Source organism: Bos indicus, chromosome 3 (genome assembly GCF_029378745.1).
Source record: "Bos indicus isolate NIAB-ARS_2022 breed Sahiwal x Tharparkar chromosome 3, NIAB-ARS_B.indTharparkar_mat_pri_1.0, whole genome shotgun sequence".
In the NCBI taxonomy this organism is placed as follows: domain Eukaryota; kingdom Metazoa; phylum Chordata; class Mammalia; order Artiodactyla; family Bovidae; genus Bos; species Bos indicus.
This window is the reverse complement of record NC_091762.1, coordinates 118,645,431-118,669,356: the sequence shown is the minus strand read 5'-3', so window position 1 is coordinate 118,669,356 and position 23,926 is coordinate 118,645,431. Positions and strand designations below refer to the sequence as shown.

The window sequence follows — 23,926 nt, the reverse complement described above, 5'->3', positions numbered from 1 at the left end:
GGAGCCCGCAGGCCTGGAGCAGGGGTCAGAGAGGCTGCTGCGCCTTGGCACTCAGCGAGCGAACAGCCTGGCCAGGTCACCTCTCAAGTCCTGGTGCCCATCGTGGAAGTCAGCTCCTGGGTCATCACCACTGACCTCAGGGCCCTGGTTGGCAGCTCACATCCAACCAGTGGACCCTGGGAGCCACTCCAAGCCTGAGCACAGTGCACGAAGCAGTGGGAAACAAGAACAAAACAAGTGGAGACCAGGGATTTGTTCAGAAAAGTGACTTCCTGGGGGAAGAGCTGGGATGCCTGTGACCCCACACTCGTCTTCAGTTTCTAGGAGCAAGACTGACTGGTCTGCCAAATTCTTAGAGCTTGAGTCCCCAAAGCACCGTTTCGATACTTAGACATGAGGCCAGACTGCCCAGGGCACCGGGAATAATCCCCGCTCTGGGATCACCGTCGAGTGAGTTCACCCACAGGTGTCCATTCATCTGGATGCTTCTGTGTCCCAGCTGCCCGAAGGCTTAGCCTACTGCTGTCCAGCTTCATGGCCTGTGAGGGCAGTGACCGCTGTGTCCCCAAAAGCCTCCAGATAAAGGGAGGTGGAAAAGTGTTTGCCGAAGATTCACCTGTACAAACTCAGAAGTGTGTGTGTGTGTGTATGTGTATTTACACTCGAAATACAGGCTTGATCGTTCCATTGGTCTGTCATTGTTCAGTCACTCAGTCATGTCCAACTCCTTGTGACCCCATGGACTGCAGCACGCCAGGCCTCCCTGTCCATCACCATCTCCTGGAGCTTGCTCACACTCATGTCCATTGAGTCAGTGATGCCATGCAACCACCTCATCCTCTGTCGCCCCCCTTCTCCTCCTGCCTTCAGTCTTTCCCAGCATCAGGGTCTTTTCCAGTGAGTTGGCTCTTTGCATCAGGTGGCCAAAGGATTGGAGCTTCAGCTTCAGTATCAGTCCTTCCAATGAACATTCAGAGTTGATTTCCTTTAGGATGGACTGGTTTGATCTTCTTGCAGTCCAAAGGACTCTCAAGAGTCCTCTCCAACACCACACTTTGAAAGCATCAATTCTTCAGTGCTCAGCCTTCTTTATGGTCTAGCTCCCACATCCATACATGACCACTGGAAAGACCCCAGCTTTGACTCTCCTGAGAGCCCCATTGGTCTAGGGAAGTGAAGCGAAGCTGCACATGTGCAATACTTTGAACATTATTGAAAACCAAAGTTTTTATTTACTCTGCCTACAAATCTGTAACCTTCTAGAATTCATTTTGGAATACTGTTTTGAAAATAGTTCACAAAGAAAGTGTTATAGAGAAAGATAGCCTGCCTCCTGCATCAGCTGCCCATGTGTCTGCCCTCACCGTGAGAAACCTAGCCCCTGCAGTGGGTGTGAGCGCTGCCCACTAGGTTGTTGTCCTTACAGTTACAGAACATGGCAGAAGCAGTCAGATGAACATGACTACATTTATGCCGTTTAGATGGATTTATCGCCAGCGGTGAAGAACCCACTGGCCAATGCAAGAGACGTAAGAGACGAGGGTTCAATCCCTGGGTCAGGAAGATCCCCTGGAGGAGGGCATGGCAACCCACTTCAGTATTCTTGCCTGGAGAATCCCATGGACAGAGGAACCTGGCGGGTTACAGTCCATGGGGTTGCAAAGAATTAGACAGGACTGAAGTGACTGAGCATACACATGTGCGTTGTCTGCACTTGAAGGAAGGAACCCTAACTGCCTTCAGCATGTGCCCTCGAGGCAGTGGGTTTGTTTGCCCCACAGGCAGGTCTTGCTAAGACCGGGGCCTGCAGGCCAGGTCCTACCCTCTACATGCCCCCAGCCAACCGCTCCAAATGCCCTTTGCTAGGCTAGAGGGAAGGGGCTTACCCTGAAGACTTTGGCTTGAAGTCATTTGCATTTTTATAGGGCTTTTTTGGTTTGTTTGTTTGTTTGTTTTTTGCTAACTTAGAGGATCCCATGTGGAATCCTGTTCCTCTGAGGGCAGAGGCTCTCACTGTCCTTCCTAATCCTCAACAGTTTAGAAAACAGTTACCCGCTGTCCACAGACATGGAGAGCAGCCCTGGGGCTCTTGACTCTGGGGGCCTCAGCACAGGAGCCTGGCAAGGGGGAAACGCTCCTGGGTCAGCTCCTCTTTTAAAACAGCCTCTGGAAGGGGCAGGGCGTTTAGAGGACTTGGGCAGTTAATTCACACCGAGAGTTTAGGATGTTCTCCTGTGTGTTCTGTTATTTCACCTGAGCCTCGCGGGAGCCCCAAGAGAGTTAAGCCGGGCCTGGTGCGTTAATCTGCTTTTTCAAATTGTTAATAATGAAAGTGACACCAGGCCGCCATCCAGTATCACTTCGTGCTCACGACCAGTTTACACAGCTTAGCGTGTGTGATCCTCATAGGAGGTAAGAAGATTCCTGCTCCAGGGGCTGGGCTTGTGGGCTCCTGCTGGGTGGAGCAAGGGCCTCCCCAGCTCCATCCTGTGCTGTGCTCTCCATCTTGTGCTGTGCTCTCCATCCTGTACTGTGCTCCCTGTCCTGTGCCATGCTCCCTGTCCTGTGCTGTCCTCCCCGTCCTGTGCTGTCCTCCCCGTCCTGTGCTCCCATCCTGTGCCGTGCTCCCCTTCCTGCCCCGTGCTCCCCGTCCTGTGCTGTGCTCCCATCCTGTGCTGTTCTCCCATCCTGTGGTGTGCTCCCTGTCCATCCTGGGCTGTGCTCCCCATCCTGCGCCGATCCTGTTCACGCCTGGGGACCGCTTAGGTAGACCTGGCTGAGGTCAGCGGTCACTGGCAGGGCAGCCGGGCTGGGGTGCAGGCCGTTCAGTCCCAGTGCTGGGCTGTGCCCTCCATGGGTGCTCAGCAAGGCGGGGGGTGAGGCGAGACGGGTCAGGGAGGACCTGGGAGACCTCGGACGCAGTGGAGAAGGGAGTGAGGCCCTGACGCTGGACTGTGCCGGGGACCAGGGCAGGGCCTGCGTCCATGCAGGACACATGGCGGCCAGAGCTTCCGTTAGGAATAAGGAACGAGGCCCCTGGTCGCTGCGGGACACAGTTTACAGATGGCGTTCTGGTCCACCAGGACACTTTCACTTGATGGGCAAATCGTGGAAGCAACTCAACGGGTTGGTTTTCTCAACTGTGAGTTAAAAAAAGAAAAGAGCTGAAAACTCTCTGATGACAAGTGATTTCAAGAAGAGAACAAAGCAAAACAGCTGGAAGATCAACAGAAAAGCAGACCTGGCCCCCGAGGCTCGTCCGCTGTGCTCAGTACCGGCCAGCCTCCACCCTGGGGCAGGCCACACCAGAGACCTTTGGGGTTGATTGCAAAAGAGTGGGAAATATTTCCCTTTACAGAGGACAGGTCTCGAGGAGAGGAAGTGGAATTTTAAGCAGGCACTACAGAAAGACAAAAATAAACACGCTGGAGTAGATAAAAAGTAAGACAGAGCTCCTTCAAATCGTCAAGCCCTAAGGGCTTCCTGAGCCCGGTCCTTAGACCACCGCACACCTGTCTTTGCTCTAGTCCCCAGGCCGGGGCTGAGCGCGGGGGGGACAGGCCTGGCCAGCGTCCCCCACACTTAGGTGGGGTCCCCCCCATTGCCCGGGCGTCTGGGTGCCCTCCCAGGCCTCTCTGGCTCCGTTGCCCAGGGCACCAGTCTTTACGTGCTAAACTCGCGGCAGGCCACCCTCGGGCAGAGTGGGTGTTGTCTCTCGGGTGCTGTGATCACGCGGGCCTCTGCAGGACGAACGAGCCCTGGTCGGACGCTCTGCTCAGCAGCCTCACCAGCAGCGGCCCCTTGGTAATGGCTCCGTCTTCCGCTTGCGTTTTTTTGTAAAGAAGCAAATGGATGAAGCACCAGCAGGACTGAGACACGCGGGCCGGTGTGGAGAGCCCAGCGTGGCCTCTCCCGCTCGTGGGGACTTGAGGAGCAGGAGGAGGACAGTCCTTCTGGGGGGACACACAGGCAGGAGGGACATCCTGCAGGAGTGAGAAGCCCACAGTTGCTCCTGATAGTGGCCGGGACAGAGGCTGACTTGTCAGGATGCAGGCGCGGGGAGGGGGCCTTGTTTCACCAGGGGGCCTCGGGCTGGTGTTTACAGGCGATGGAGATAGCTCCCCACCACCACCGCGGAGGTGCTGGTACCCAGCGACGGAGGTGCAGGCGTCTGGCCCCGTGGGGGGCGGGGAAGGGACAGGGCGGCCCTGGAAGGGTGCTTCCGGCTTGGGGGACCCCTGGGGGGCGGGGTGGGGGTGAGGAGCCCTCGCCTGGGAAGGCGGGTCCTGGAGCAGCTGGGAGCGGATGGGCGGGGTGAGGCTCCCTCATTTCTCCAGCGGCCCCCGCCGCTGCCAGCATCAACCGTGGACGGGGAGGAAGGGGAGGGCCGCGTGCCGACCATGGGCTGGCTGCACTTCGGGGTTCTCATGCCCATTCTGCACGCAAACTCGGTCAGATTAATCCGTGTGTGCAGCAGAGTCGACTCTTTGAGAGGGCTTTTTCCCTGCTCACCTGGAAGAAGAGGAAAGACCCTGATAGAGTGGTGCTTAGTGAGGAAGAGCCCTCCCCCCCGACCTCTGAACCAGGCCGTCCAGGTCCAGGTGGGGGTGGGGGTCTCACCTCCACAGTGGAGACCACCTGCTGCGTGTGGCTGTCCAGCACTTACGTGTGGCCGGTGCAACCGAGGAGCCAAGTTTTCATTTTCCTTTTAATTGATTTCAGGGTTAGTTGTCACAGGTGGCTCGTGGCTCCCACACTCCAGCTGTGAGCAGGGCTCCAGGCTGAGGGCTTTCTCCAGCTATTGGAAAATACCCCGCTGACTCCTTTTGAGTTTCCTGAAGGGGATAAAAAAGGAGGGGGCTTGTTTGGGGCTGGGACGCTCTTTAAATGATCCTGCTGCGCTGGGTCTTAGCTGTGGCAGGCGGGATCCCGATCCCTGACTGGGGACTGAACTCGCGCCCGTCACTGGAGTGCTCAGTCGTAACCCCTGGACCGCCAGGGGAGCCCCGGGAGTGGGGCACTCTTGACAGGGGCCGCCTGGGCAGCTCCTTCTCACCGCCGTTAGGAGGGCGGGCAGGGCACGTCCTGAGCCCCTGGGGGGTCGCCCCCGTTCTGGGGCGCGGCCATCTGGCCCCAGCGGTGTGACGGAAGCGGGGGTCGCTGAGGGACCGGGGAGAAGTCCTGGGGCCGCGGCGCCTGCCCCACCCCTCTGCCCCGTCTCAGCTGTGTCCTGTCACCGGCCCTCTCGGGTTACAGCGGGAGCAGGGCGGGACGCCGGCCGCGCAGGCAGACGGCGTCCAGATGGGCCTTCTCCGGCCGGAGCCAGTGAGCCCGCAGGAGCCACGGCCAGCGGAGACAGACCCACCTCGTGGGCCCAGCCCGGGCCCTTCTCACGCGGGGAGGCGTCTGCTGCGGCTGTGCGGACGGTCGGCAGTTCCTCGGCCCGTAAGTGACCGCCAGCCACCAGCCTGTGAGGCGTCGGTGCCGGCGTGCGGGTGTCCCGCGGCGTGCGGGTGTCCCTCCGCTGCGCGCGTGTGGCCGGAGGCCCCAGCCCCGCCCGCCGCCCCTCGTTTCTGATGCCTGAGCGTCTGCGTGCGCCCGGGCCGCGCACAGAGTTCCTTAAGGTGCCGAGATCACTTCCAGCCCTTTGCGCTCCCTGCGAGGCCTCTGTCCAAAGCAGTTGTGCTCGGCGCGGCCGCCCTTCCTAAAGGAAAAAGAGGTTGTGGGGGCTCTTCTCTGGTGGCAGGCTGCCAGCCAATCCCAACTTCTAAATACGTGACAAAGGAGGGGGTTTTCCCGACTCGTGTGTCTGTAAGGGAAGAATGTCGTCCACTGCATGACACGGTTAAGTCTATGAGAGAATCTCAGTAGTTACGTGGAAATGGTTCTGAAGTTGTATTCCTCTGCGGTGAGTGTCCCGGCACCTGCGGGCGAAGTGTGTTGACGTGTGCATCGTCGGGCTCTTGGGTACCTGAGCTGGGCTGTGGTTTCGGGGCTTGTGGACGTGATCAGATGTCCGTCTGTGTCGCTCAGGCCCAGGCTGCTGGCTGGCATTTAGATAAAGCAGACTTTAGCAGAAGGACAGCTGTGAAGATAAGTGAGGACTCTCCTGCACAGTGCGTCCCACCGGGGGACTCGCCCGCTCGAGTGATGATGGTGACAGAGGGGCCTCAGCCCTGGGGGGTTCAGGGTGTGCACACTTGAGCTGAAGAGCCCCAGGGTGCCCCCTGAGAGGCGAAGGCTGGGGTGTTTGTGGTTCTGACTGTGAGTCAGGTTCTGGAAGCGTCTGCCCACTCCCTCGTGATGCCCGGGTGGGCTGCCAGCCGCCGCTCACCCGGGGGCCAGCCAAACCCAGTCCCAGAGCCTGGCTGCGGTCCCAGCCTGGCTGCTTCCGGATGCCCCGCCCTCACCCTGCGGTGCCCCGAGCTCGCTGCCCTCCTGGAGTTTGGTGAGAAGTGTTTGGTTTGGTGTTTCTGGTTCGTGGTTTAGTCTTTGGCGTTTGCTTTTGATCCTGAGGGTGTGCTGCATGTGCGTCCACCTGTGCTGGGCTCAGCAGACTCGCACGCCCGGGCCACGTGGGTCTCTCTCCTGTGCTTCCCTCAACCTCTGTCCCTCCTGGGCATCTTCTCGTGCCTGTGGTGCTGTGGGCAGACGCGTGCACAGCGGCTGTGGGCGTAATGGGGGCAGCCGCCCCGCGGTTAGGAGACCTTCGACCCAGCTGCGTTGGGAATTAGCTGCCACTCGCTGGGCCTCAGTTTGCTCCAGGATTCTGGGGGTGAACACAGCCTTCGGAAAGTCTCTCTCCGTGTCTGAGGTCAGGCAGCCTGGTGGGTCAGAGAGTCCGGTGGGCCTCAGCAGGGAGGTCTGGAGCCGCAGTGGCCGGCATCTCCACGGGCAGCGAGGTTTCTGCGGGGCGGGCCTGGGGGATGCTGGCGTGGCCTGCTCCCCACGGAGCTTCATCAGCTCATGAGCCTGGAGCGGTGGAGAGGGCTCCTGCGGACATGCTGTCCTCTGGGTAGAGGGGCCGTGGACACAGGCTCGTGGTCACAAGGACTGACCGCTGGTCTGAACCTGGGCTCGGAGCCTCTGCTCTGCCCTGGTCTGTTCCATATCTGAAACCACGAGCTCAGTTCACCAGACACACAGGTAAAGGCCGAGTGCTCCCCTCTCTGCAGGCTGTGACCCTGCTGCACCTGGGCACAGAATGCGGTGCCCACCCCGAGCCCTGGTCCCCGAGTACCTGTGCTGAGCTCATGGCGTCAGGCAGGCTGGTTTGTGGCTTCCCAAAGGGCAGGGCAGCCAGGCACAGCCCCTGAGAGGGCGGGGGTCCCTCTTGCGAGGCCTGTTCTCTGAGCAGACCCTGCATCCGTGGAGTCTGGGTGCCCCTGGTCCCCGTATTGGGGAAAGTGCACACCCCCGTGGGAAATGGGAAGTGTAGAGGCTGCCTGGCCACTCATTCTGATCCCCACTTACTCCATGCAGAGCTAAGAGCCTCGCTGGGTCAGGGAGCAGGCTGGGAGGGGACCCGAGACTGGGAGAGGATCAGGCCAGGAGGGGACCTGGGCCCGGAGGGGGACCCAGGCTGGGAGGGGGTCCAGGCTGGGAGGGGACCCGGGTTCACAGGGCTGTCTGATGTTCCTGCCCTGGGGGGGCCTCCCCCCCGGGTGAGAGCACAGCCCAGCCTTTATATTAAGTAGCATAAAATTAATTCATTTTTTTAAATACAAAAATAAACAGAAATGAACGTTTTGTTATTTTTTTTTCCTGAGCCCCAGGGAACATCTTTTGGAAGCCATCGAGATCACTGTGTCATTTCTTTGGCAAGAATAATCAAATATTGAATGTCAAGGAAAATTAGAGCAAATAGTTCCAAGACCGTCTGATTCATACAGGCCTGATGAGCAGGTTTCACCATCAATCCAGTGTTTTCTAAACGTGTCCGCCAGCCCCCTCTGCTCAGATGCAGAGCCCCAACCCTTGGGCTCCTCCTCAGCCCCACAGAGCTGGTCCGCAGGGTCCAGTGTGTGACCAACACCCAGTCCACTATCCCCGGGCGGTCAGGGAGTCCTGCCTAGGTTTCTGATTTAATGACTGATGTTCAAGAAAGAGAGTCAGAAATTATCAGATAAATGCTAAGTGCAAAAAAAAAAAAAAAAAAAGCAGTGAAGGTTCTCTTAAATGCCAGCCAGCACTGTGGCCCTGACTGCAGGAAGCCCTGCAGGGGCCCCAGGAAAGACGGTGACCTTTAGAGGCTGAGCGTTGCTCAGTTCAGCCGGCCGTCTGCGTGGAAAATGCAGACAGCAACCAGCGGGACCGGGAGAAACCCTCGGGCCGTGGCGCTGCAGGTGGCGGGCCGGGCCGGGCCTCTGCGGACTCGGCGCAGCACCATGCTCCGGGGCTCGGGGTGAAGACCCTCCATGCCTGAGCGTGCCACGTGTGCCTGTGTGTGTGGCGTGTGTGCTGCACGCGTGCTTCCTTTCCGTCGATGCCAGTGGAGGGCCCGGGGTGGTGTGGTCCCCCCTGCTTAGGCTCCTGCCAGGGTGCTGTCCTTGCCTTCCACTGACCCTCTGGGCCTCAGTGGGGTCATCTGTAGAATGCGTGCTCACGTCCTCAAAGATTGGAGTCCCCGCTTGGGAGCTCCAAATCCCTGCCCCTGACTTCAGGGCTGGTTTGGACCCGGGGACCCGTCAGAAGCCACTGCAAGTGAAGCGCGAGTGTGTGACCAAGCAGGGAAGTGTCTTAGAATGTAGGTCACAGGGCTCTCCATTCCCGAGACGCTCCCCACCTGGTTTGGAATACAGGTGGCTGCCCCTGCAGTCTATTCTTGGAGAAAATTGTCGGTGGTTTGGGCGAGGACATCTTACTTGAGAAATTAAATGAAGCTCAACGGGAACAGTCAACTGGACACAAAACAGGAAAGCTTTAGGGAAGTTCAAGCATGGAGGAAGTGAGAGATTATACGATAATTAAGACGAGAGCATTCTCTTTGAAGAAGCAAGGGTGCTTTGTCCTTTTTCGATTGTAAAGATGGGAACTGTTTATTGCAGGACATTTTTAAGAGTGTAAAAGCTGGTGCCTCCTGTCCCCTCCTCACCAGATCACGGGGGTCAGCGCTGCGACCACGTGGGATGGCCTTTTGCAGCCCCTTCCCTCGCATCCTCCCTGTTCTGGTATTTCTGCAGGCCGGCTTCTGGGTGACTGTGAGGTTTGCTAGTTTGCCCCTCACATGGACGGTTGCCGTCATCACCTTTATCAGGGCCAGGGGACCCTCCATGATAGCTGGCCTCCAGAGCGGTGCTGGCGGGCGTCATCCCGAGCTGGCCTGGCACATCCCCTGCCGCTGGGCATGGGCAGTCTGCAGGTGACCTGTGGGATGCGAACAGGAGCAGACCCCTTCTGCCTGCTGCCCGGTGTCACCAGGACTGAGCAGGGACACCCACGGTGACCGTGAGGGAGACGCAGAGGAGCCGAGGCTAGAGCGGGTTCCCCCCCCGCCCCCACCTCACCCCCAGGCCCTTCTGTGTCCTGCCGTGCACCCTGGCCTGAGCCTCGCCTGCCGTGGACTCTGGGGCCTGGGGACAGGGCTTCGTGTGCCCAACTGTTCCCGCCGTTGTTCCCCCACCGCGGAAATGACGGCTCACCCCCAGAATCTGGCCTGATGGGCGCATGGACGGGCCGCTGCTCATGAGAGGGGCCTGCTCCGTGTGCGGCAGATGGTGGTGGGGTGACTGCTGGAACGGCCCAGCGCTTTCTAGAAGCTTGTGTCCCCTCTCGCTGCAGTACTTGGATGACTTGATGTCACCCTGTTGCCTTTAGCTGCCGGGGCCCCAGAGGTGCTTAGCGAGTGAGTGTAGTTCGATGTTTTCTCGCTGAGGTCCGAGGAAGCATGGGGCTGGCGTGCCTGTCTTCAGGGTGCTCGTGCTGCCCATGTAGACCTGTTAGCCTCACAGGCTCAGTGCCGGGGGGTGCTGGACGGCAGGGCAGGGGCTGGGGGGCATGCCCAGCGCTCCCTGAGCCCTGGTGGAGGGGGCCGCCACGGACCTCAGGCACAGCCTGGCGGCCCCAGCGGCTTCCGAGGGCCTGTCTGGACCCTGTTCCTCTCCGTGGTCCCCCGCCTCCGCCATGCTCAGGTCCTGGCTCCTATAGGTGCAGAGGCGGGGTCCACTGCTTCAGCAGTGCCAGGGCCCCCAAGTCTGAGGGCCCTGGAAGCCCTGGATTGCAGGCCTGCCGTCTGGGGCCCTGTCTGTGCTCCCCTGGCAGGTTCCTATCCGCCTGGACTGCAGGGCGGCTCTTCTAAGACGGGGTTTTCTGGGACCCCGGATCTTACAAGATGTTTACCCTCACCTGAAAAGCTGCCAGGGGACCGGGTCGGGCATCTGAACCCAGCAGAGTCCTTCTTAAAGGACCCACTCCAGCCTGCTGTTGGAGCAGCCTGCTCCTGGTCCTCTCAAGGAGGATGAGTCCGAGGGGCAACTGAGCAGGAGGCGGCAGCAAGAGGGACGCTGTCCCCAGGGCCGGCTGGCAGGGACCTGGGGCCAGTTCCTGGGAAGCCTGCCGGGTGGGCAGCCCTGCCTCATTTCTGGAGGGGTGTGCAGCTCCTTATTATTATTTTTACTTCTAAAGGTAAAAGTACATCTTGTGGGGCTTCCCGTTTGTTGTTTGGATGGTAACTAACGCGGGAAGTTCGTTTCCCACCCGGCGTCCTGCATGCGCTCTGCTCTGAGTGCTAACAGGCTGACGTTTCAAGGGGGCCGTCCATCCCACATCGCCCGGAAACACCTCCTGGCTCCTGGGAGCTTCTCCTACTCCAAGTACAGAGAGAAAAACTGGAACCTGTGTTTTCCCTGCCTGCCCCCCCACCAACTCACTGCTACCAGTGAGTGGAAAACCGGGGTGGTCCAGAGTGACACATGTTTTTTTGACTAGCCTGCTCTTTAACGTCCAGGTTAAAGATCAGTTTCTTCTGCAACTGAAGTTAAACATTTTAAATAATGTCGGGGTCGGGGGGTGGTGCCTTGTGTCTCCCAGGCCCTGCCACGGCCGGCAGCTGTGTCCAGGGCCGGGACGCCTGCTCCAGCAACGCCTTGGCCCGGCGCCCCCTCCCTTGGCCCGTCGTTGGCACGCTCACCCTCCGCTGCCGTCCGCACCCAGGTGTTCCGGCAGCCTTGGCGTCACGCCTCGAACAAACAACAAACACTGAAAGGGTTTATGTTCTCAGCCAGAGGAGCAGCCAGAGCCCCGGGTTTACTGCGTGGCCGGCGGGGCCCTGGGCCCAGCCAGGCGGTGACGGTGCTGAGCCGCGGGCCGTCTGCACGGGTGTCCCGGGAAGGGCTCTGCTCTTGGACCCCAGGGCCCGGGGGCTCACAGCCGCCCCAGCACCCGTGTCTCGGCCCCGCCCCGCCCTCCAGCCTGGGCCGGGCCGAGACAGCTTCCTGCTCAGGGAGCCGCTGGTGCTGCGGGCACTGAGCAGCACCCTGGGAACTCCCCTGGTCAAGGCTCTTCATCCTCATGCAGGGCAGCCAGCTGGCACCCAGAGCGGCACCCACTCTCTGGAGCTCCCAGGCCCTTTTCTCCAAGGTGCAGGCGGATGTTTGAAACCTTCTTGACGATATTTAAAATGTGTGGACTTGGGAGAACAAAGCGAAAAAGCACCCACATAGATGTCTCCAGGGCTGCCCCCCCCCGCCCAAACCTGCCAACCCGGGCTGCGAAGTAGAAATTAACCTAAATTAGGAAGATAATTGTTCCCATGTTAATTGCAGGTTGTCCTCTAAAGCTGTTTTCATTTGTGAGGTCTCAGCGGCAGGCTGGCGTCGGGCCCGCCGGGGCCTTCCTGCACGCTGGGGCCCCGGAGCCCGGGTTCCAGAAGCCAGCGGTCGAATCCGGGCGTTTCCCGAGCCAGCCTCCTGCTCCACGGATGCTCCCCAAGTCCCTACTGCCGGCTGCGTGTTCCCGCAGACCCCTTGGCCCAGCAAACCCCAACAAAGGGCTACGAGGCTGCCTTGCAACACAGGCGACATAAAGAAACAGGCGGCTATTTTCGGCCCCGGCGCTGTCACAGCTGTGCGGGGCTGGCCCAGCGCTGGTAGGCGGCGATGACCTAAAACCTTCTTGGAATAGGCTTCACGGTAAGGATCGTGTCCAGCGGGCCTGGGACGGTTCTCTTGGGGTTTTTCTTTGTCAGGAGCTTGGCTTTCTATTTGGAAGAGCCGTTAGAATGTGGGGTCAGCCGTGTCCTGTGCAGCACCACCAGATGTAGGCTTGGCTTCTGAGGTGCTTTTTTCCTGTTTTCATCAGTCCTTACTGGATAAAAGCCTTGAAGGAGAAGAAAACCCAACCCCAGTGCTCCCTGTGTGGTGAATAATCGCTGGTGAATGATGTGGCCCGTCTCCCCCAGCCCTTCCCAGCGGCTGTGCAGGAACAGTGTGATGGTGGATGCAGTCGTGTGTGTGCACGTGTGTGCACATGCGTGTGCCTACATGGGTCTTGTGCACGTGTGTATGTGCACATGTGCGCCTGTGTGTGCACGAGGGCGGCCCTCCCTGGCTGCAGCTCGCCCTGTCTGTCCTGCCTGCTCTGCAGACCACTCCTCCACATCCTCTGTCCTCGTCCCTCCATACTCTCGGGGGGGGACATCTCCAGGTCATCGGTTTCACCCGCTCCTGCCCTTCAGCAGGTGAGACAGGCTGCTCGTGGATCTTGTGTGTTCCGCATCAGTGCTGCTGGGCGTCCCATAGCCTGACCGTGTTATGGTCTCAAAGTTGACTCAGAAGGTAGGGAAGTGGGTATGAGGAAGTCTGATCATTTGGAAAATGTTAGCTCACACTTGGAAAAGAAATAGCAAATTAAATTTACTGGAAGTCGTTGACACATTTGAGATTTTAAATGGAGAGTTTCTGTTGGTGAAGCCTGTTTGGAGCGAGAACGTGCATCCTTAAGTCCCAGTAGCTTCTCTGGGGCGCTCCAAGTAGAAAGCGCCACGAACGTGCATCCTTAAGTCCCGGTAGCTTCTTTGGGGCGCTCCAAGTAGAAAGCGCCACGCTTCTCTGCGGCTGACGGAGCCCTGTTCACTTTGTTGTTGTCGTTTAGACGCTCAGTGGTGTCCGACTGTTTTGCAACCCCGTGGGGTGTTGGGAGCAGGAAGACCGAGTGTATGGAGGGGTGTCTTTAGAGGCCAGGCAGAGTCACCTGGGGCGGCCAGCCCCGTGTCGGGCTTGGGGTGCTGCTCCAGGCCCTCGTGGGCTCCCGTGTCTGGCGGGTGAAGTCAGGGCCCACCTCGCGGCCTCGCTGCTCCCGACCGGGGCTCCTCGCTGCGAATCGCACTCGTCCCTTGATTTTCTGCAGCATGGTCCTGGGCACACGGTTGGGGTTCACTGGAGGCTTAGCAAGCATGTCGACGTTCACCCTTGCCATCTCCTGTTTGACCGCTTCCAATTTGCCTTGATTCATGGACCTAACATTCCAGGTTCCTATGCAATATTGCTCTTTACGGCATTGGACTTTGCTTCCATAACCAGTCACATCCACAGCTGGGCGTTGCTTTTGCTTTGGCTCCGTCTCTTCCTTCTTTCTGGAGTTATTTCTCCACTCTTCTCCAGTAGCATATTGGGCACCTACTGACCTGGGGAGTTCACCTTTCATTGCCATATCTTTTTGCCTTTCATACTGTTTCATGCTGTTCATAATACAGACAAGTGGTGTGCAGAACTTGTTCGTCCAAAATTATGACTTGCCCGCACCAAAAAGAGCCTTTCCTTTTGTAGTTAATGCTTATTAAAAACAGGACACCAAAGAAAACCTGCCAAACCTCAAGGTCATGGAGGTCACGTTGGATAGTTCCCTTCTGTAACTTTTTTCTCCTGACAGTGAATTTTCTTATTTAAAATTGCGATAAAATACACACAACATAAAATTTACCATTTTGGCCATTTTTTAAACTTATTAGACTTTGGGTTTTTAGAACACTTTTAGCTTTATGGGAAAATTGAGACATGACAAAGAATTCCCATAGACCCGCTCCCTGGTACTCAGTTCTGTTACTAACGTCTTGCATCAGTATGGCACGTTTGTCGTTGTTCAGTCACTCAGCCGTGTCCGACTCTGCGACCCCAGGGACTGCAGCCCGCCAGGTTCCCCTATCCTTCACCATCTGCTGGAGCTTGCTCAAACTCATGTCCATTGAGACGGTGATGCCATACAGCCATCTCATCCTCTGGGGCCCGCTTCGCCTCTTGTCCTCAATCTTTCCCAGCATCAGGAACCAATGTGTGCGTGCCGACTCTGTGTCGTATCGGACTCTTTGAGACCCTAGGCCCGCCAGGCTCCTCCATCCGTGGGATTCTCCAGGCAGGAATGCTAGAGTGGGTTGCCATTTCCTTCTCCAGGGAATCTTCTCACCCAGGGGTCGAACTCAGATTTCCTGCGTTATAGGCAGATTTTTTACCATCTGAGCTACCAGGAATGCCCCAGTGAACCAATACTGATGCATAATCATTTTATGTGATTCTATAATGATAGACACATGACATTATGCATGTGTCAAAACCCGCAGAACTGTACCAAGAGGGAACTTCAGTCTCTCCTGTGACTGTTCGTTGTGTCTCTCACAGGAAGTCTTTGACTGCTGTGGGCTGCGCAAGGCAGGGGTCGGTTCCATTTTCTTGATCACGAGCTATCCCACGCCTCCCTGCTCTGTCCCTCTCCTCCAAGGGTCCCAGCCCCCCTGGCCTGACCCCACAGATGGAGTTCACTGGACATGTTCCTCTAAAAAACTGAATTGGAAATTTCATTGGAATTGCATTGAACATACGGATGAGTTTGGGGAGAATTGGCATCTTTATCACATCTTCCCCGTTCTTTGATTGCTTTTTCACTGATTAGATCCTTTAATAGATTTTTCATAATTTTCTCCATACAGACCTTGCACATTTTAGGTTATATTTATGTACAAATATATATAAATATGTGTGTGCATGCTTAGTCACTCCGTTGTGTGCGACTCTTTGCAACCCCAGCATTCTGCCTGCCAGGCTCCTCTGTCCATGGAATTCTCCAGGCAAGAATACTGGAAACCGTTCTCTTTTCCATGGGGTCTTCTTGACCCAGGCATTGAACCCGGGTCTCCTGCACTGAGGTGGATTCTTTACTGTCTGAGCCACCAGGAAGCCCTGTAACGTTAAGATACCTTTTTTTTTGTTGTTTTAAAGCAATTTGTCCATTTCATCTAAATTTTCACTTTGGTAGCAATGGAGTTTTTCAGTGGTATTTTCTTATTGTTTTGAATCTCTGCTGGATTTGTAGTTACGCGCCCATATCCTTCTTTCTGAGTAATCTCTGTTAAATTTTCAGGAACCAGGTTTCTATGCCTGGTGGGCTTAGCTGTTAGTGAGCGCCAGGTTTTAGGGTTTCTCGTCTTCCTGCTCCTTGCTCTGGGTGTCGTCTGTGTTCTTTCTCTCGTTTCTGGGCTTGGGTGGACCGCTCACTCCTTCCCAGCCCTCCTTCTGCAGAAAGTCGCACGTGTCCTTCGAGTGCAGCGTGCTGTGCATCCACGCTCAGCATCTTTCTTTACATTCCGTCACCGTGATCGTATCCGCCCGTGGTGTGATGGCAGGAGAAGGCACTCACCTCCATCCAGGCCACCCCCACCGAGGGATTCGACAGACCACCTGACCCATCCTCCTCAACTGCCAAGGCCGCCAGCAAGAAGGAGTGTCCTGGGACCCGGGACAGCCGAGGAACCAAGGGGACGTGATGACTGAACGTCATCTGAAGTCCTGGGTGGGGTCCTGGGACGGCAGGAGGGTGTTGGGGGAAAACAGAGGATCCTGAGCAAAGTACAGGCTTCAGTTAACGATGGCCTGTCACTGCTGGTTCACTCGTCACTAATGCTGTGTCCCTGGGAGCTCAGCTGGTAAAGAATCCACCTGTAATGCAGGCGACCCGGATTGATTCCTGGGCCGGGAAGATCCGCTGGAGAAGGGAAAGGCCACCACTCCAGTATTCTTGCCTGGAGAATCTCATGGACAGAGGAGCCTGGTGGGCTACAGTCCATGGGGTCCCAAGAGTCGGACACGACTTAGCGACTAAAGAGAGACACACACACACGCGCGTACATGTGCACAGATACACACGGGGACGAGACGTGGAGGACTCTGTAGTCACTGGTAACAAGGGCAGCTTGGGGGATGTCTCTGGGTCATCAGGGACTCCGGGTCCCAGCGGAAGGCCCGTGTGTGACCCTTCGCAGGGCGGTCTCCTCCCGCCCTCTGCGCTGCTGTGAGCTGGTGCTGAGTCGGGGCTGGTGGGGGCCAGCAGCAGCCCGCGTCATCCGTCACGTGCTCTCGTCCCTTGGAGGGACCAGCGGGCTGGACTCAGTCATCGTACCCAGGCCATGCCCAGAAGCAGCTCTGTGCTGCTCCACATCCCTGGGGGACGTTCACCTGCAGGGGACTTGGGGCAAAGGTGTTTGGGTCTGAGGCTGGCTTCTTTGGCTGAGCGTCACGGGGGATGCGGCACGCTGGCCTCTGCCTCTGTCCCTGCCTCGGGGGCCGTCGGCTCGATTACAAATGGGAGAATGTGAAGGAAGAATTTCCAGATGACCAACATGTCTTCCAGGGCTGACAAAGCGGAGCCGGGCGTGTCTCGGGTGTGTCAGAACTTTGGTCACCGTGCAAGCCGCAGACAAGCCTGGAATCCCAGAGCTCTTGGAGATGAGGTGCTCTGGATGGGGGGTTTCAGAGTCCTCCCCTCTCTGGGTTCCTGTAACAAGGAGACACTTGCAAGCAGGGACTGTGCCCTCCCCACGTGGAGACCATCGCCAGGGACTCTGGGGCATGGGGAGGGAAACGTAGAATCTCACGGCTCTTGGCCTCAGCAAGATGCTTCTCAGCTGTCCTCCAGAAGGCGCGGAGCGGCCCGGCGCCCGGCCGGCATGCGCCCTCTCTCCCTGGAGGCCGCCCTCCAGTCACTCAGGCAGCTGGCTCTGCGCGGTCCGGGCGCGTCTGCCCCGGGGGGGAGACGCACCTTCCCTTCCCTGCTTTCCCGTCTCTCCCCGCAGCCCGGGCGGTTTCAGGTCCCAGGGTCATCTGCTCCCCGGAGGCCTTCGTTGGTCAGCACAGAGAGGATGCGCTGCAGGTTCACGGCTTTGCTGCCGCCGCTGTTTCTGCTTCAGGCTCACTCCTCCCCCGCCTGCCTCTCCCGGCCTTTGGCTGGACCAGCCCCGTCTGTGCTCCATGTGGGGAGGGGCTCCAGGTTCTGCCGGCACTGGCTTTGGAGTCATGAGACCGGGACTGAAGCCCAGCTCTGCTGTTTAGATGGCGGGTGCATGTCTAGTTCCTTGCAGCCCCGACTACCCTCCTCTGTAAGATGGGCATAATGAGACCCAGCCTGCGTTTATCCTGAGGCTTCGGGGCGGGTGTGAGCGTGCACCCCGGTGCAGTGTAGACAGTCTGTCCCCTGGATCGTTAATGACTCGGTCAGTTGCTGCATCTCCATCACCTCCGCGGGCTCGAACCTCAGGCCTGGGTCTGGAAGAAGGACTGCAAATCACGACTTCGTTTTTGCAGGTGAAGGCTGGTTTTGAGTGAAAGTGTCCGGACACCTGTGCCCTGGGGTCTGGAGGAGGCCCTGGGGGGCCACTGCTGTGCTGAGACTGCCCTGGGCGCCTCCCCGCCTCGCACCTGCCCTGCCCTTCCCGTCTGGCGCCTGCAGTGACCCCTGACGACGGCCTTCTCTGGTTAAAGAGAAGGGATGCTGCGTGTGCATCTACAGGCAGGGAAGCTGGCTTTGCAGAGAGGTCTAGAACAGTCTGAGGAGGCAGGCTGCAGCAAGCCCGGCATGTTATTGGGACACAAGGTCCTAGACACGTCACTGCACGGGAGTAGTTTTTTTCTTTGCAGATGAGATCGTCAGTATTTCTACAATGCTCCTGGTATCAGAGGCACCTCTTTTCGGGGGACACCCCCTCTCTGCGGGAGCTCACTCAGAGATAACTGGGCCACACCGTTCCTGGCCCCCGGCCCTCTCTTGTGGGTCTGTGTTTCTTTCTTGCCATTTGAAGATGTGACTGTCTGAAGCCCGTGGGGAGCACACACCGTTTCTCAGGAATGCCGCAGCCTCCAGGTGGGCCCGGCAGGTGGGGAGCCAGGGTGCGGGTGGCCCCAGTCGTGGGGAGAAGAGTTGTCTGATGTATCTCCCAGCCCAGAGAACCTGGGCTCTTAGAGTCACCACAGACCGTCTGGGGCGGATGGCCTCCCTGTAGGAGAACCACCCAGCCTTCCATCCCCAGGCGGAGTGCTGGTGGGAGCAGGGGGCCTGGGTTGGGGGGTGGGGGCGTGCGTGCCCTGGGGCCCGGGGGCGGGGCCGGCTTTTAAGGTGCCCAGACAGGCCCCGGAGCGTACAGAAAGCACCCCAGAAACAGAGGTCTCTGCTTTGGACTGTTTCCTAAAATTTCATCAAGGATGTTGAGAAACTTGCCTTTGGGTGTGTGGTGGGTTCAAGGTGGGTCGCGGTTGTGCTGGAAATGTCAGCGTCTCTGCTAGGCCTGCCCACGCCCTGGAGGGAGTGGCCCTTGCCCCCAACCGAACCCTGGCCCCACCCTGCGCCCCCACCGCTCACCTCCCCTCCCAGCCTTGGTCCCACCCGTGTGAAGTAAGACACAGGAAATGGGAGAGAAACCGCTGTGCCATCCACTGGGGGAAGCGAGAGGAACCGAAATGCTGGCGCTCGGCCATCAGCGGCCGCCCCCCGCCCCCCGCCCCCCGCCCCCCAGCCGCGCGGAGGAAGCCGCGTGTGGCGGCTTCTGTTCCTGCTCTGCAATCCTGCGGCCCCCGCTGTGCCCGGCGCGGGGCTGTCCCCAGCCTGCTTCCACGGGCCCGACGGCGAGGAAGGAGATGCTCCCAGAACGCCTTCCGGGCCGGGTCCGAGTGCGTCCCAGGGCGTCCGCGGAGGCAGACGGAGAGCCCGGAGGCAACAGACTTCTGGACGTGTCCCCAGCGCCCGGGGGGTGCATCTGGGCGTTTGCGCAGGGGTTGGGGTCTTTGGGGGCGTTCTGTGAAAGAGGTCTGAGAGTGGCGATGACGTCAGCCCTGGCCGGCTCTGTCCTCCCCGGGCCTGGCTGCTCAGCCCGCTCACCCGGGCTGCATGCACGGAGCTGGCAGCTCCCACCTCCCCCGGCGCTCCCGACCAGCTTTGGGGGAGGCTCCCGGGGCCCTGGAGAAGGACGCGGCACCCCACTCCAGTGTTCCCGCCTGGAGAATCCCAGGGACAGAGGAGCCTGGCGGGCTGCGGTCCACCGGGGCGCACAGAGTCAAGCTGGAGTGAGCGACTGACACGCTCTGTCCTGTCCAGCTGGGGGTCCATGAGGGCCCGTGCGAGGGCAGCGCAGGGGGGACCTACGGACCCCCAGGGCACCTGTCCCACCCGGTCCGGCGAGCGGAGCTGTGGTCTTACGGCCCTGCCAGGGAATGAGGCACGAAGGGGCGTGGAGACCCAGTCAGCAAAGCAGACGCCTGGCTCACAGGCATTTTGTACATCGTCCGCTCCCTGCCAGGCCCCCTCCGTGCTGGGGGTCAGGCCTCCCCGTCTCCGTGGGGCCGGCTGCATCTGCCCAGAGGTCCCAGGCTGTGGCCTTGTTGCCAGCTGGTCTTCCCAGCATCATCGGGCTGAGTGTTTCCTGTGTCGGGTCCTTCCCTGGTTCTCCCCACCCCTGGAGGAGGGCACCCCCATGCCTGCAAGTGGTCCCCCAGCCCCGTCCCCCCTCTCTGAGCCTCCTGCACCCCCTTCCCTGTCTGCCTGAAAGCAGCCTGCCCACCTGTTACCTGCTAGGCTCCGGTTCCCAGCTCCTCTGGGACACCCCCACCGAGGCAGGACCCGGGGGCTGCGTCCTCCGTGCCCCTCACACAGCCCCTCGAGGGGGCACTTGGCACTGAGGGGAGTTTCTGGGGCCCCCTCTTTTCACCTCCCCAGGGGTGGTGGCTTAGTTGCTTAGTCGTGTCTGACTCCTTGTGACTCCACGGACTGTAACCTCCAGGCTTCTCTGTCTATGAGATTTTCCAGGCAAGAATACTGGCTCGGGTTGCCATTTCCTCCTCCAGGGGATCTTCCTGACCCAGGGATCGAACCGTCATCTCCTGCCTCCTGCACAGCAGGCAGATTCTTTACCACTGAGCCTCCTGGAAGGCAGGGTCCTGGCTTCTCATCTTGCCTCCTCACCCTTCCCTCACCCTCCTCACCCCCTGGCAGGGGGGGGTGGGGGGGTGCTGGGAAGTCGGACCAGGGAGCTGGTGTAAGAGGGCCCAGTGCCCCGGCCGGGGGCACCCTGCACTTGGGCACATGGGCACCGGGGCTGGCCCGGGCTTCTGGAGGCTGCCCCGTTGCACGCCTCCCTGCATCTGCCCTGCGATCCCCGCTCTGTGCTGTGTCCGGCCACACCATCACACTCTGAGCGGCTGAGGGCATGCGTCCACGTGCAAGTTCGACCCAGCAGCGCCTCCTGGAAAGGGGGACATTTCCCAGTGACTCAGCAGGCTCGCATCCGCCCCGTCTGCGTGTGCCCTGGGTCCGGACCATCGTGAATCACCCACTTGCCTCTTGATTTGCGTCAGTCAAACCACATGTGAAGAAAGCAGCAGCCAGGGAGGTTTTGCTCGGGGATGCTGGCCCAAGACGGCCCCAGGGCGGCCCCCCACACCCCACCGTCCCTTCCCCACCGCGGTGACCCAGGCGCTCTCTGCTCTTCCCGGTCCCCTCCGCACCACCTCACAGCCGCGGATGGAGTCACAGTTCTGGGAATGCTGACGGCCCAGGGAAAATCATGTCGGAACTTGGCTCTCTTTGAAAATATCTCTCGTAAGAACAGCTTAATTCAAAAGGGCTGTCGTGTGTATGACTGGATCGCTCTGCTGTCCCCCGAAAGAAGCACAACACTGTAAATCAGCTGTGCTCCAACAGAAAACAAAAATTTTAAAAAGGAGGGGCTGTGGCCGTTTCCTGCCCATCTGCACCTGGCGGAGGGGACGGTCCCATTGGCTGCGGGAGGCAGGGCCCCACGGCCTGGGAGTTGGTGGGACCACGGGCTACCGGAGCCCCCACCTTGCCACCCCAGGGTTGCTGAGCCTTGTCCAGCAGCCCTGGGTGGACGTTCTGCCCCCGTGCGTTGCCCAGCAGCTGTGCCCTCTGCCCACAAGGAAGCCCCCCAGCCAGGGGCTGGCTGAGGCGAGACCAGGGCACTGCTGGTTTCCTGGTTTGGCTCAGTTAGTTCTGTCTGAAGCAGGCCCATGAGGTTCTCATTTTGACTGTAAAGGTTACTGGTATTGCTCTCGTCGTTTAGACCGTAGCTGACGTCCACGTTCCCAGCCGCTCCCAGCTCCAGCTGCGTCTGGGAGCACAGACCCTGCCCCGCTGCCTGGCATCACCACCAGCACATCCCGCTCTAACCTCAGAGGGTGGTGGGCCCAGGCGTGCCCAGCTTACCCCGTTCTGCCTGCTTCAGCCATGACCGGAAGTATGCTCCAGGGAAGGCAAAGAATGTGGGTGCCCCCGAAGGCTTGTCTTTGGAAGCTTCTCTCTGGACCAGCTTAGAGAGGGTGGCCGGTCCAGACCTGGAGCCCAGGTTTGCTTCTGAGCAGCCTCCAACAGCCCATCAGCACCAGCCGGGAAGCGGCAGAGGAGCCGCCAAGTCCAGGTCCAGCCCTTCTGTTTTCAATTACGTAAACTCTCCAGCGCCCACAAAGGTAGAACAGAACCCCGAGTGGCCAGGTGGCCACCCCACGGGCTCCAGACCCTCTCCAAGGCCAGTCCTGCCCGTCTGTGGCTCCTCTGCCTGGCCCCGGCTGTCATACGTCTGTCCTCAGAGATCAGGACTCCTTGTGACCTGTAGTCACCGTACCATTTTCCCTGCTGAAACACTGATGCTTCAGATCAGATCAGATCAGTCGCTCAGTCGTGTCCGACTCTTTGCGACCCCACGAATCGCAGCACACCAGGCCTCCCTGTCCATCACCAACTCCCAGAGTTCACTCAGACTCACGTCCATTGAGTTAGTGATGCCATCCAGCCATCTCATCCTCTGTCATCCCCTTCTCCTCCTACCCCCAATCCCTCCCAGCATCAGAGTCTTTTCCAATGAGTCAACTCTTCGCATGAGGTGGCCAAAGGACTGGAGTTTCAGCTGTAGCATCATTCCTTCTAAAGAAATCCCCGGGCTGATCTCCTTCAGAATGGACTGGTTGGATCTCCTTGCAGTTCAAGGGACTCTCAAGAGTCTTTTCCAACACCACAGTTCAAAAGCATCAATTCTTTGGCGCTCAGCCTTCTTCACAATCCAACTCTCACATTCATACATGACCACAGGAAAAACCATAGCCTTGACTAGACGAACCTTTGTTGGCAAAGTAATGACTCTGCTTTTGAATATGCTATCTAGGTTGGTCATAACTTTCCTACCAAGGAGTAAGCGTCTTTTAATTTCATGGCTGCAGTCACCATCTGCAGTGATTTTTGGAGCCCAGACAAATAAATAAAGTCTGACACTGTTTCCACTGTTTCCCCATCTATTTCCCATGAAGTGATGGGACCGGATGCCATGATTTTCGTTTTCTGAATGTTGAGCTTTAAGCCAACTTTTTCACTCTCCACTTTCACTTTCATCAAGAGGCTTTTGAGTTCCTCTTCACTTTCTGCCATAAGGGTGGTGTCATCTGCATATCTGAGGTTCTTGATATTTCTCCCGGCAATCTTGGTTCCAGCTTGTGTTTCTTCCAGTCCAGTCCAGTGTTTCTCATGATGTACTCTGCATATAAGTTAAATAAACAGGGTGACAATATACAGCCTTGACATACTCCTTTTCCTATTTGGAACCAGTCTGTTTTTCCATGTCCAGTTCTAACTGTTGCTTCCTGACCTGCATACAGATTTCTCAAGAGGCAGATCAAGTGGTCTGGTATTCCCATCTCTTTCAGAATTTTCCACAGTTTATTGTGATCCACACAGTCAAAGGCTTTGGCATAGTCAATAAAGCAGAAATAGATGTTTTTCTGGAACTCTCTTGCTTTTTCCATAATCCAGCGGATGTTGGCAATTTGATCTCTGGTTCCTCTGCCTTTTCTAAAACCAGCTTGAACATCAGGAAGTTCACAGTTCACATATTGCTGAAGCCTGGCTTGGAGAATTTTGAGCATTACCTTACTAGCGTGTGAGATGAGTGTAATTGTGCAGTAGTTTGAGCATTCTTTGGCATTGCCTTTCTTTGGGATTGGAATGAAAACTGACCTTTTCCAGTCCTATGACCACTGCTGAGTTTTCCAAATTTGCTGGCATATTGAGTGCAGCACTTTCACAGCATCATCTTTCAGGATTTGGAATAGCTCAACTGGAATTCCATCACCTCCACTAGCTTTGTTTGTAGTGATGCTTTCTAAGGCCCACTTGACTTCACATTCCAGGATGTCTGGCTCTAGGTCATTGATCACACCATTGTGATTATCTGGGTCGTGAAGATCTTTTTTGTATGGTTCTTCTGTGTATTCTTGCCATCTCTTCTTAATATCTTCTGCTTCTGTTAGGTCCATACCATTTCTGTCCTTTATCGAGCCCATCTTTGCATGAAATGGTCCTTTGGTATCTCTGATTTTCTTGAGAGATCTCTAGTCTTTCCCATTCTGTAGTCACTTTTTAAAATCCTTATCTTAAAAGATTCCCCCCAACCAGGGTGTTTTTCAGATAAGTGTTAACTGGGGTCCACATGCGGTCTCTTTCCTTGCAGTGTGTTTGTTGAAGAAACTGGCTGGTTGTCCTGGCCTGTCGGGTGACCCCAGGGGGGACCTCACTGCTCACACCCTGTGGTGCCCACAGTGTGTCCCTGGCAGCTCAGGGCTCCCTTCTGGAGGCAGGAACACACCGGCTGCAGGCTCTGTGATGGGCAGGGTGG

The 23,926-nt window shown here is 57.9% G+C and overlaps 1 protein-coding gene and 1 long non-coding RNA gene across 12 annotated transcripts in view; one reads left to right on the top strand and one right to left on the bottom strand.

Annotated features, from left to right (window-relative positions):
• HDAC4 (histone deacetylase 4) overlaps positions 1 to 23,926 on the top strand; it is a 298,724-nt gene that overhangs the window by 96,668 nt on the left and 178,130 nt on the right. The window contains exon 1 of one of the 11 annotated variants that reach the window (XM_070787006.1): positions 5,324 to 5,445. The exons of the other annotated variants lie outside the window; for them this stretch is intronic. The gene's annotated coding sequence lies outside the window, so the exon portion shown is untranslated. Of the gene's footprint in view, positions 1 to 5,323; positions 5,446 to 23,926 lie in introns of those variants that run through there. 11 annotated transcript variants of the gene reach the window in all.
• LOC139182305 (uncharacterized) lies at positions 1,210 to 7,985 on the bottom strand. The gene is made up of 3 exons (XR_011565976.1): positions 5,366 to 7,985; positions 4,667 to 4,835; positions 1,210 to 4,512 (listed from the first exon to the last, which is right to left on the bottom strand). It is a non-coding gene; the product is annotated as an uncharacterized lncRNA (long non-coding RNA).